This window comes from Octopus sinensis, linkage group LG10 (assembly GCF_006345805.1).
Source record: "Octopus sinensis linkage group LG10, ASM634580v1, whole genome shotgun sequence".
Taxonomy (NCBI): domain Eukaryota; kingdom Metazoa; phylum Mollusca; class Cephalopoda; order Octopoda; family Octopodidae; genus Octopus; species Octopus sinensis.
Window position 1 is genome coordinate 14,910,666 of NC_043006.1, and position 10,331 is coordinate 14,920,996.

Below are 10,331 nucleotides of genomic sequence, written 5' to 3' on the forward strand. Positions count from 1 at the left end.
GTAAATGTAATATGTGACAATTATTAGGTTTTTCCGATGGCCGGATAACTGAAGAGATGGTGGTGTGGATTTCCACCTTGGCATCTGAACCTCTGAGTTTGGTCTTGGCTACCGAATAATTGTCACATATTACATTTACAGATATATATATATATATATATATATATATATATATATATATATATATATATATATATATCATCATCGTTTAACGTCTGCTTTCCATGCTAGCATGGGTTGGACGGTTCAACTGGGGTCTGGGAAGCTCGAAGGCTGCACCAGGCCAGTCAGATCTGGCAGTGTTTATATATATATTTAGGGATAACCACTAGGTGGATAACCGATATGCTAGAAGAAGATCCCATACGATCTAACTACAAAGAAAAGAAAGTTCTGTAGAGAAATTCAGTAAACACCAGAACATAAGCGGGTAAGACAGATGAAAATATATAAAAATCAAGAATTCTTGATTTTTATATATTTTCATCTGTCTTACCCGCTTATGTTCTGGTGTTTACTGAATATCTCTATAGAACTTCCTTTTCTTTGTAGTTAGATTGTATGGGATCTTCTTCTAGCACACTTAATCGAACGGTCTAATGACCTTTCCCCACCCAGCTTTTCGTAGGATTAAGGCAAAAGCTCGCCAAGAACAATTGCAGAGGTTGAGACAGCTACTGGAGAAAACATGTCCTTATCTCTCACCACAAATAAGTCAGACTGCAGCCTAATACAGCGGAAATAAGGTCAAGTCTTCCTTTCCTGAATGTATAAAGGACGTCTTGTATGATGGTAGACCAACTCTTTCCTGTTACTTTAGTCTTACAAACCATGGCAATGGATAATAGTTTGCAATCGTGATTCTAACTTTAATAATAATAATAATAATAATAAAAGATGGGGCTACAGCAAATATTCTGCTCAATACCACAGATTTGCTTGTCAGTTGTTTGACCTTAAGCAGTTGAGCATGTCCCTTAGTGGCTGACGATATGTGCATCTCTGATCACGAGCAGAAGTAGTGGGGGAGCATCATAGCCATGTGTTGAGAGGGATTCTTTGGGGTTTGAATAATTCACCTCTGGAAACATGGGTGGTTCTTTCAACATCCTTAAACAACCCTTATTCAGAGACCTTTTGAGCAGGATGGGCTACTCAACCTGAAGAAATTTCTAACTGGGCCCCACCTGCAAGGTCATGTGCTGTTTATCTTGATATGAGATCACCATGTCGCACACATATGGCTGTGATGCATGTGCCTGGTGTACCCTTATCAGACGGGTAGTCATGATGGGTATATTGGGCTTCGTATATTTTACCACAGTGTCACTTTGATGGCATGAACTGCTCTCTCACTCAATAATAATAATAATAATAATAATAATTAATTCAAAATTTGGCACAAGGCCAGCAATTTCAGGAGAGGGGGTAAGTTAATTGCATTGACTCCAGTGGTTAACTGGTAATTATTTTATCGACCCAGAAAGGTTGAAAGGCAAAATTGAGCTCAGTGGTATTTGAACTCAGACTGTAAAGATGGACAAAATGCTGCAAAGTATTTTGCCCGACGTGCTAACGATTCTGCCAGCTCACCGCCACTGCTGCCGCCATAATAATAATAATAATAATAATAATAATAATAATAATAATAATAATAATAATAATAATTCTTTTCAAGTGGAAGCACAAAGCCTCAAATTTGGGGGAAGTGATTAAGTCGATTACATTGACCCACAATGTGTAACTGGTACTTATTTAATCAACCCCAAAAGGATGAAAGGCAAAGTCAACCTTGGCAGAATTTGAACTCAGAATGTAGCGGCAGACGAGATACTGCTAAGCATTTCGCCTGGCATGCTAACGATTCTGCCAGCACGCTGCCTCAATAATAATAATAATAATAATCCTTTCAATTAAAGGCATAAAGCCTGAAATTTGACAGGAGGGGTCAAGTCAGTTACATTGTCTCCAATGCTTGACTGGTACTTTTTCCATTGACCCTGAAAGTATGGAAGGTAAAGTCGACCTCGGCGGAATTTGAACTCAGAATGTAAAGATGGGCGAAATACCGCTAAGCATTTTGCCTGGCATGCTTATGTTTCTGCCAGCTGACCACCTTATAATAATAATAATAATAATAATAATAATAATAATCCTTTCTACTAAAGGCACAAGACCTGATATTTGTGGGGAGGGGACTAGTTAATTACATTGACCCCAGTGTTTTACAGGTATGAAAAGCAAAGTCAATCTTGGTGTAATTTGAACTCAGAACATAGCGACAGGCAAGATACCACAAAGCATCAATGGTAATGGCTTCAAATTATGTCACAAGGGCAGCAGTTCTGCAGGAGGGGATGAGTCGATTACATTGACCCCCAGTGTTCAACTTGTACTTATTTTATCGACCCCGAAAGGACGAAAGGCAAAGTTGACTTCGGTGAAATTTGAACTCAGAACATAGCGACAGGCAAGATACCACAAAGCATCAATGGTAATGGCTTCAAATTATGTCACAAGGGCAGCAGTTCTGCAGGAGGGGATGAGTCGATTACATTGACCCCCAGTGTTCAACTTGTACTTATTTTATCGACCCCGAAAGGACGAAAGGCAAAGTTGACTTCGGTGAAATTTGAACTCAGAACATAACGGCAGACGAAATACACTCTCTTTCTCTCTCTCTCTCTTTCTCTCAACAACAGCATTTTCATTTGAATATAAGATAAGTAAATAAGTAGAAATTTTTAAGTCATAGAATTATAATATTGTCTATTGAAAGAAAGCTTGATAATATTGTCTGTTTAAAGAAAGCTAAATATAAAAGGAAGGTAAGTTATAAATATTTACAAATACTTGTCAATACAGTGATGTTTGTAAATATTCATAAATGAAGAATTTTACTAAGGCAGTGATGTTTGTCTTCAAGATCTTTTTCCGTTTCAGGTGGTTAAGTGAGTGAGAAAGAGAGACAGAGATAGAGAATGTGTAGACGTTGCCAGAAAAAGAAATAATAAGTCTCTGCGTGTATGCCATTAATGGAATCTTTTCGGTTTGAACAGCACTTTTTAACATAATTTCTAGGTAACTAAACACTTTTAAACTTCGTATACTGGTAGAATGTGTTTATAAAACATCTTTTTCTCATGGCTTTATTGAGAAAATTCTATAGTTTGTAAGATATTTGTTGTTTTTTATCTTCAATTTCTGAAATTTCAACCAATCAATGACGTCCATTGAGGTAAAAAACATTCTGTGCCGTATGAATATGTCCCTCGTTTAAGAAACAGATTGGATTTATTTACATTTGTGAAGAAAAAAGATACCCTTCTCCCCACCCCTAACCCTAAAACAGATTGAAATGCAATAGATCGATACTAGGGTCATAATTATGGGTGACAATTTCATATGACACCGCTAGAAAAAACTGCCGGTCAAACCGAAAACATCCAATTAATGTAATCCTGTGTAATTTTGGACTTTGTATGGTTACGTATAGAAACATAAATAAACTAACGTACACACACACACACACAAATATACTCATTAGTTGTGAAGTTTGTGTTCCATTGTATTACATACTAGCAGTATCGCCCAGCGTTGCTCGGGTTTGTAAGGGAAATAACTATATAAGCATTTTTAGAGAGTTATAGCCAAAAAATAGCAAAAAATGCATTAAAAATGGAAAAAAAATTATGGTAAATTTGTTTTTAAATTGTTGACACATCGTAGACATTTTTAGAGAGTTACTTCCCTTATATAATAGCGAAAAAGTGCATTAAAATGGAAAAAAAATGATGGTAAATTTTTTTTTAAATCGTAGACTCATCGTAGACGCGCGCTAATACCCAGAAGGGCTCGATATGAATCACGACTATAAGATACCCGGTTTTGGTTAAACTGCACCGCAAAATGTGGGAGTAGTTAGGAATCTAAATCGTAGGAGACAGACACACAACCTTACTTTTATATATAAAGAAGATATGCTATGAGAATGGGGGCTAATGCAGAATTGCACCTCTCCTTGAAAAATGCATTTTTGGGGGAAATTTCTTTTTCAGAATCCTACGTTTTAGATGTCGGAGATTACGAATATGCAAAAAAAATTCTTTTAAATTTCACCGTACATCCACCTCTCCCCGCACCATTTAAAATTTTGATTTTGTCTATTTTAAAGAGATTGTGGCTTATTGATGAACATATGCAAATTGAAATTAGATACAGACAAAAGCATTGAAGTGAAAAGAATTTGCGTTTTACTTGTGTTTGCCTTAAATAATCGTAAATAATAATTTAATGTAAATTAAATATACACCATTTTATGAGAAACAAACATTAATGTTTAATAATTAATGTTATAAAGTTTAATAAGGGACTCAAATCTCACACCTTCCCCAATTTAAAATTTTGAACTTTTTCATCCATTTATTTATTTGTCTAACTATTTATCCCTATCTGTTTATTCATAAAATATATTTGTCAACTAAATGTGGTGGTCCTATAGAAGATGTTGTTTTGGATATTCCCCAAGATAAAAAGAGAAGAGAAAAATATGAAGATAATAAAATAAGAACGGGTCTTTTAAAATTCTTTCGAACAACCAGAATTTTCTAAAACTAACATTATAGTCCAGCGTTGCTCAGGCTTGTTTTCTTTTCGACCCTTTAGAATTGGAATTTTTGAAAAGTAAAAATTTTGCATCATGTAGCTTGCTATTCTCTTTAAGTGAACATTTTTCTGGTTGAAATACACCGAAAAATGGCAACACAGCAGTAAAAAAATTGTAAAAAATAGGGATTTTCATAGAGAAAAAGCACCTTTTTGATGTAAATAATTTTTAGTGTTAACATGGTCCGATTTGAATATTTTCTTCTACGGAAGGAAGAGCACGCCTTCTTCTAACATACTCTCAATTTTGATCAACTTGCGCTGCAGGGTCTCGGAGGAGATAGTGTTAGTTGAAGGCTACCAAACCTGCCATACACTGACAACTTCAGCTTTATATATAGAGAGAGATAACTACCAGAATGTTTTAAAATTTTCTACACCTATGTAGTTTTGCAGACTAACGACAAAAAAAAAAACACATTCATTTTTTTATTATATAGAAATTAATAATAAAAAAAATTACAAGTCTCTAAAAATGATGCAATTTTACCAATCAGGTGCGTCCATTGCCAACATACTGGAAGTTGCGACAGTTTGATTTTATGGGAATAGAGAGGAGTGTAAGAGAGACAGTTTGTGTGTGTCTGTGATCTTGTACGGGTACGTCTGTGTACGTAAGTCTGTATGAGTGTGTGTGTGTGTGTGTGTGCTTTCATGTTTTGCTTAATTTCCAGCTTTCTGTTCCAGTCAAACAATGAGGTTAAAAGCAACCACTGTGCAGGTAACATTCTACCCTTTGTTATATTTTCATGCAGAAAACGTCATCTCGCCGATTTCGACAATTGAAATTGTACCATCGTTCTGTAACAGGTTGCGGAGTCGATCCTCCGTGCATACTTCACACGAACAATTGCTGTAATCAACAGCGTCAGGGCTGCTGATTCTTTTATGATTAAGTTCTAGAGAAAAATGAGGCGCAGGAGTGGCTGTGTGGTAAGTAGCTTGCTAACCAACCACATGGTTCCGGGTTCAGTCTCACTGCGTGGCACTCTAGGCAAGTGTCTTCTACTATAGCCTCGGGTTGACCAAAGCCTTGTGAGTGGATTTGGTAGACGGAAACTGAAAGAAGCCCGTCGTATATATGTATATATATATGCGTGTGTGTGTTTGTGTGTCTGTGTTTGTCCCCTAGCATTGCTGGTGTGTTTATGTCCCCGTTACTTAGCGGTTCGGCAAAAGATATTACAAAAGAATAAGTCCTGGGGTCGAGTTGTCGATTAAAAGGCGGTGCTCCAGCATGGCCACAGTCAAATGACTGAGACAAGTAAAAGAGTAAAAAAGAGTAAAGAGTGATTTTCTTCATCAGCAAGCAAAACTACATCAGCGTAGAATCCGGTCATACAAGTCCAACACAAAAACCAATAATAGATCAGCGCCCAACAGGTACATCGGTCATCGCACCTGTGCCCCTGTCTCACCATGTAGTTACCGAATCCTCGTTATATGGGTAGTGAGGACGGATGAAAAGTAAAGCAAAATGAGTAAGCACATAAACACGCGCACGCACACACAGACACGTACAACGCGCGCAAAAACTCAAAATATGGAAGGAAACATACACATACAAATCCACACTCACAGACATGCACATAAACTCACACACACACACATACACACACACACATTCCGTCACAATGTTAAGGCTGTATCCATAGTAACAAGCAGCTGCAACTTCCGGCATGTCGGCAAAAGATTTTTCCAACTGACTAGAATTGCGTAATTGTAACTTTTTTAATAAATAATTTATATATATATATATATATATATATATATACAAATTGAGATAGGGGTTGTAAATGCAACCCACCATGGGATAACGTATATCCAATATACTGCTAGTGAAGTACCCAACAAAGTTAATGCATAAATGTTAATGATTGCGATGCAATCAATTCATTTACTGTATTATATGGGCAAAGGTAAAATGATTTACCACAAATTACTAATACAAATAAGAAAATGGAGAAATACATCTAAATCAAATATCAATTACCAGATAATACTCAATCACATACTTTATTGAACCACCACATAAGAGACTGTAGGGTTAAATATAAAAAGCAGAACAAATCAGTGTACATAAAGGAAAGAGTAATGTTGTATAATAAGTGGAATGTATATATTAAACCTACAGTCTCTTATGTGGTGGTTTAATAAAGTATGTAATTGAGTATTATCTGGTAATTGATATTTGATTTAGTTGTATTTCTCCATTTTCTTATTTGTGTATATATATATATATATATATATATATATATATATATACATATATATAAATATATATATATATACATATATATACATATATATACATATATATACATATATATATATATATATATATAGGGAAAAATTTTTTTTTAAATGCAGAATGCTCAAATGAAAGAAAATTTTAATAAAATGAGAAAATGATAAAATATATAAATATATATTTATTCAACCGGTTTTCGTCATTGTATGACTTGTCAAGAATATTTATGTTTTAAGAAGTTTTTTTAAAAATTAGAAAGGGGAAAAAAAGAAAATTGCATTGTTTTTTGTAAAAGAATAATGATAAAAATGTACAAAAATTAAAAAAAATTAAAAAATAAGTTCTCCGATACATTGTGAGTTCGTTGTGTATCTTGAGTTTTATGGTTGTTTACCAAAAAATTACCTTGAGGTGTTAAGAGCATGTGATGTGTTGTGTTGTTAAATTCAGCATGTTGCAGGACAGGAAGTAGTAGTAATTGTGGTCCTGGTTCTTCAGCTCCTGTGTTGTGAGTAAGGGGAGACAACTCTTTTGAGTTCTTCAATAAAACCCAAATTATAAAACTATCATTTTAGTTTTATAATTTGGTTTTATTGAAGAACTCAAAAGAGTTGTCTCCCCTTACTCACAACACAGGAGCTGAAGAACCAGGACCACAATTACTACTACTTCCTGTCCTGCAACATGCTGAATTTAACAACACAACACATCACATGCTCTTAATCCCTTTGGATCTTAACACCTCAAGGTAATTTTTGGTAAACAACCATAAAACTCAAGATACACAACGAACTCACAATGTATCGGAGAACTTATTTTTTAATTTTTGTACATTTTATCATTATTCTTTTACAAAAAACAATGCAATTTTCTTTTTTCCCCTTTCTAATTTTTAAAAAAACTTCTTAAAACATAAATATTCTTGACAAGTCATACAATGACGAAAACCGGTTGAATAAATATATTTTATATATTTTATCATTTTCTCATTTTATTAAAATTTTCTTTCATTTGAGCATTCTGCATTTTAAAAAAAATTTTTTCCTTACTTATCATTTCTCCACGTGCGGTCAACACAACCCCACCATTTATTGATCTATATATATATATATATATATATATATATATATACATATATATATACATATATATATATACATATATATATATACATATATATATATATACATATACATATACATATATATATACATATATATATATATACATATATATATATATAGCAATTAAGGACAACTACTTAATAAGGAAAACTTAACAAGAAATTGTCAGGTAGATAGCGTGAAAACCTCATAAGAGAATAAATTTCGAAAATAATTATTTCTTATTGAACATATTAATTTATATATAGAGGGCATTATACATACATGCCAGAGGGCATTATACATACATGCCACACGCTAAGAGGGACAATTAGTCATTTCTACCAAAAATATTACTAATCCCACCGAATGCAATTTTTCAAAGTAAGACATTTAAAAAATATAGACCTGTATCACAGTGATTTCATACTTACGTATTCATCAGCAGGCCTGAATGTATCATAAATAAACGACCCTGCCCCGCTTAAGCCGATCAGCTAACTGATCAACATCAACGAAGCACATGGGTGAGTTTACATATATTACATCCTGTAAATGGCATACTTTACGAATTGCATTTCGGAAAGGAAAAGTTTTTTCGGAATAAAAATTTAGCAATTAAGGACAACTACTTAATAAGGAAAACTTAACAAGAAATTGTCAGGTAGATAGCGTGAAAACCTCATAAGAGAATAAATTTCGAAATAATTATTTCTTATTGAACATATTAATTTATATATAGAGGGCATTATACATACATGCCAGAGGGCATTATACATACATGCCACACGCTAAGAGGGACAATTAGTCATTTCTACCAAAAATATTAAATTCCACCGAATGCAATTTTCAAAGTAAGACATTTAAAAAATAAGACCTGTATCACAGTGATTTCATACTTACGTATTCATCAGCAGGCCTGAATGTATCATAAATAAACGACCCTGCCCCGCTTTAAGCCGATCAGCTAACTGATCAACATCAACGAAGCACATGGGTTGTTTATTTATAACATTCAGGCATGCTGATGAATACGTAAGTATGAAATCACTGTGATACAGGTCTCTATTTTTAAATGTCTTACTTTGAAAAATTGCATTCGGTGGGATTAGTAATATTTTGGTAGAAATGACTAATTGTCCCTCTTAGCGGTGTGGCATGTATGTATAATGCCCTCGATATATAAAATATATATATATATATTATATAGATATATAATATATATATATATATATATATATATATAACATATATTATATATATAATATAGAACATATTCTACATATCTTTCTCGCCTACGCTCCAGGGAATAGAGCTTTAATCTCTTGAGTCTCTCCCAGTAGCTCGTATGCTGCACAGAGGCTATCTTCTTCATTAGCTTCGTTGGATCGCCTCAGTTCTGTGATCAACTTGACACTGGATGGTGACCATAGCTGAGAGCAATAGTCAAAGTGGCTTAGGACAGTGTCTCCAGAGACCATCATGGTTTCTTGTTCTCTTGTTCTAAAGGTTCTAAGAATCCAGCCAGCCAGCCGTCGGCATTTCATTGTCGTTTAGCAACATGTACATGAAAGGTCGCGTCATCACTCAGTGTGAATACCCAGGTCACGCACTGATTGTGCCTCTGGATGGCAATCCTCGGGGCAGTGTATTCCAGTGTAATATAATATATATACATATATTTATATATATCTTTTACTCTTTTACGTTTCAGCCATCCGGCTGAGGCCATGCTGGGGCACCGCCCTTGTTTGCTACCCTCTCTAAGGCCAGTTGCCGTGGCTGGCCACTGATCTAAGAGAGAGTTTGTAGCTGCTGCCCTTAGGTTACTTCGTACCTTGCAGTGGGTTCATCTGGGGATCCCGGAAAGAGCTGGCTAGATGTTTTTTGAAAATGTCCACATCCGCATCATGTAGATCTCTAGTTTTCTTGGCAGTTTGTTGAAAAGCTGAGGGCCCTGACCCCAGGCTATTACAGTATCTGCTCCTTACCCTGGATGTGGAAGACGGGACCTTTGGCACCACACAGGTGACGTCCTGTACGGGGATGGAACAGCTCTCAATTCCAAAATTTGTGCTAGTCCCTCCAGAATTTTCCATATGTATATCACTGACAATCTCTCTCGTCTTCGTTCCAAGGAGTACAAATTGAGTTCCCTAAGCCTCTCCCAATAGTTCTTTTCTTTCATGGCGAAATCCTCTGGTGAAATGTCTTGGATTGTCTCAAGCTCTGTGGTTAGTTTGACACTATGCGGTGACCACAGTTGGGAGCAGTAGTCCAGGCGGGAGACAAATGTCCTCATAGTGTCAACA

At 35.1% G+C, this 10,331-nt stretch overlaps 1 protein-coding gene across 5 annotated transcripts in view; it reads right to left on the bottom strand.

Moving 5' to 3' along the window:
- The window catches only part of LOC115216652, a 76,944-nt gene that overhangs the window by 41,566 nt on the left and 25,047 nt on the right, over positions 1 to 10,331 (bottom strand). The window contains exon 1 of one of the 5 annotated variants that reach the window (XM_036506293.1): positions 4,440 to 4,450. The exons of the other annotated variants lie outside the window; for them this stretch is intronic. The gene's annotated coding sequence lies outside the window, so the exon portion shown is untranslated. Of the gene's footprint in view, positions 1 to 4,439; positions 4,451 to 10,331 lie in introns of those variants that run through there. 5 annotated transcript variants of the gene reach the window in all.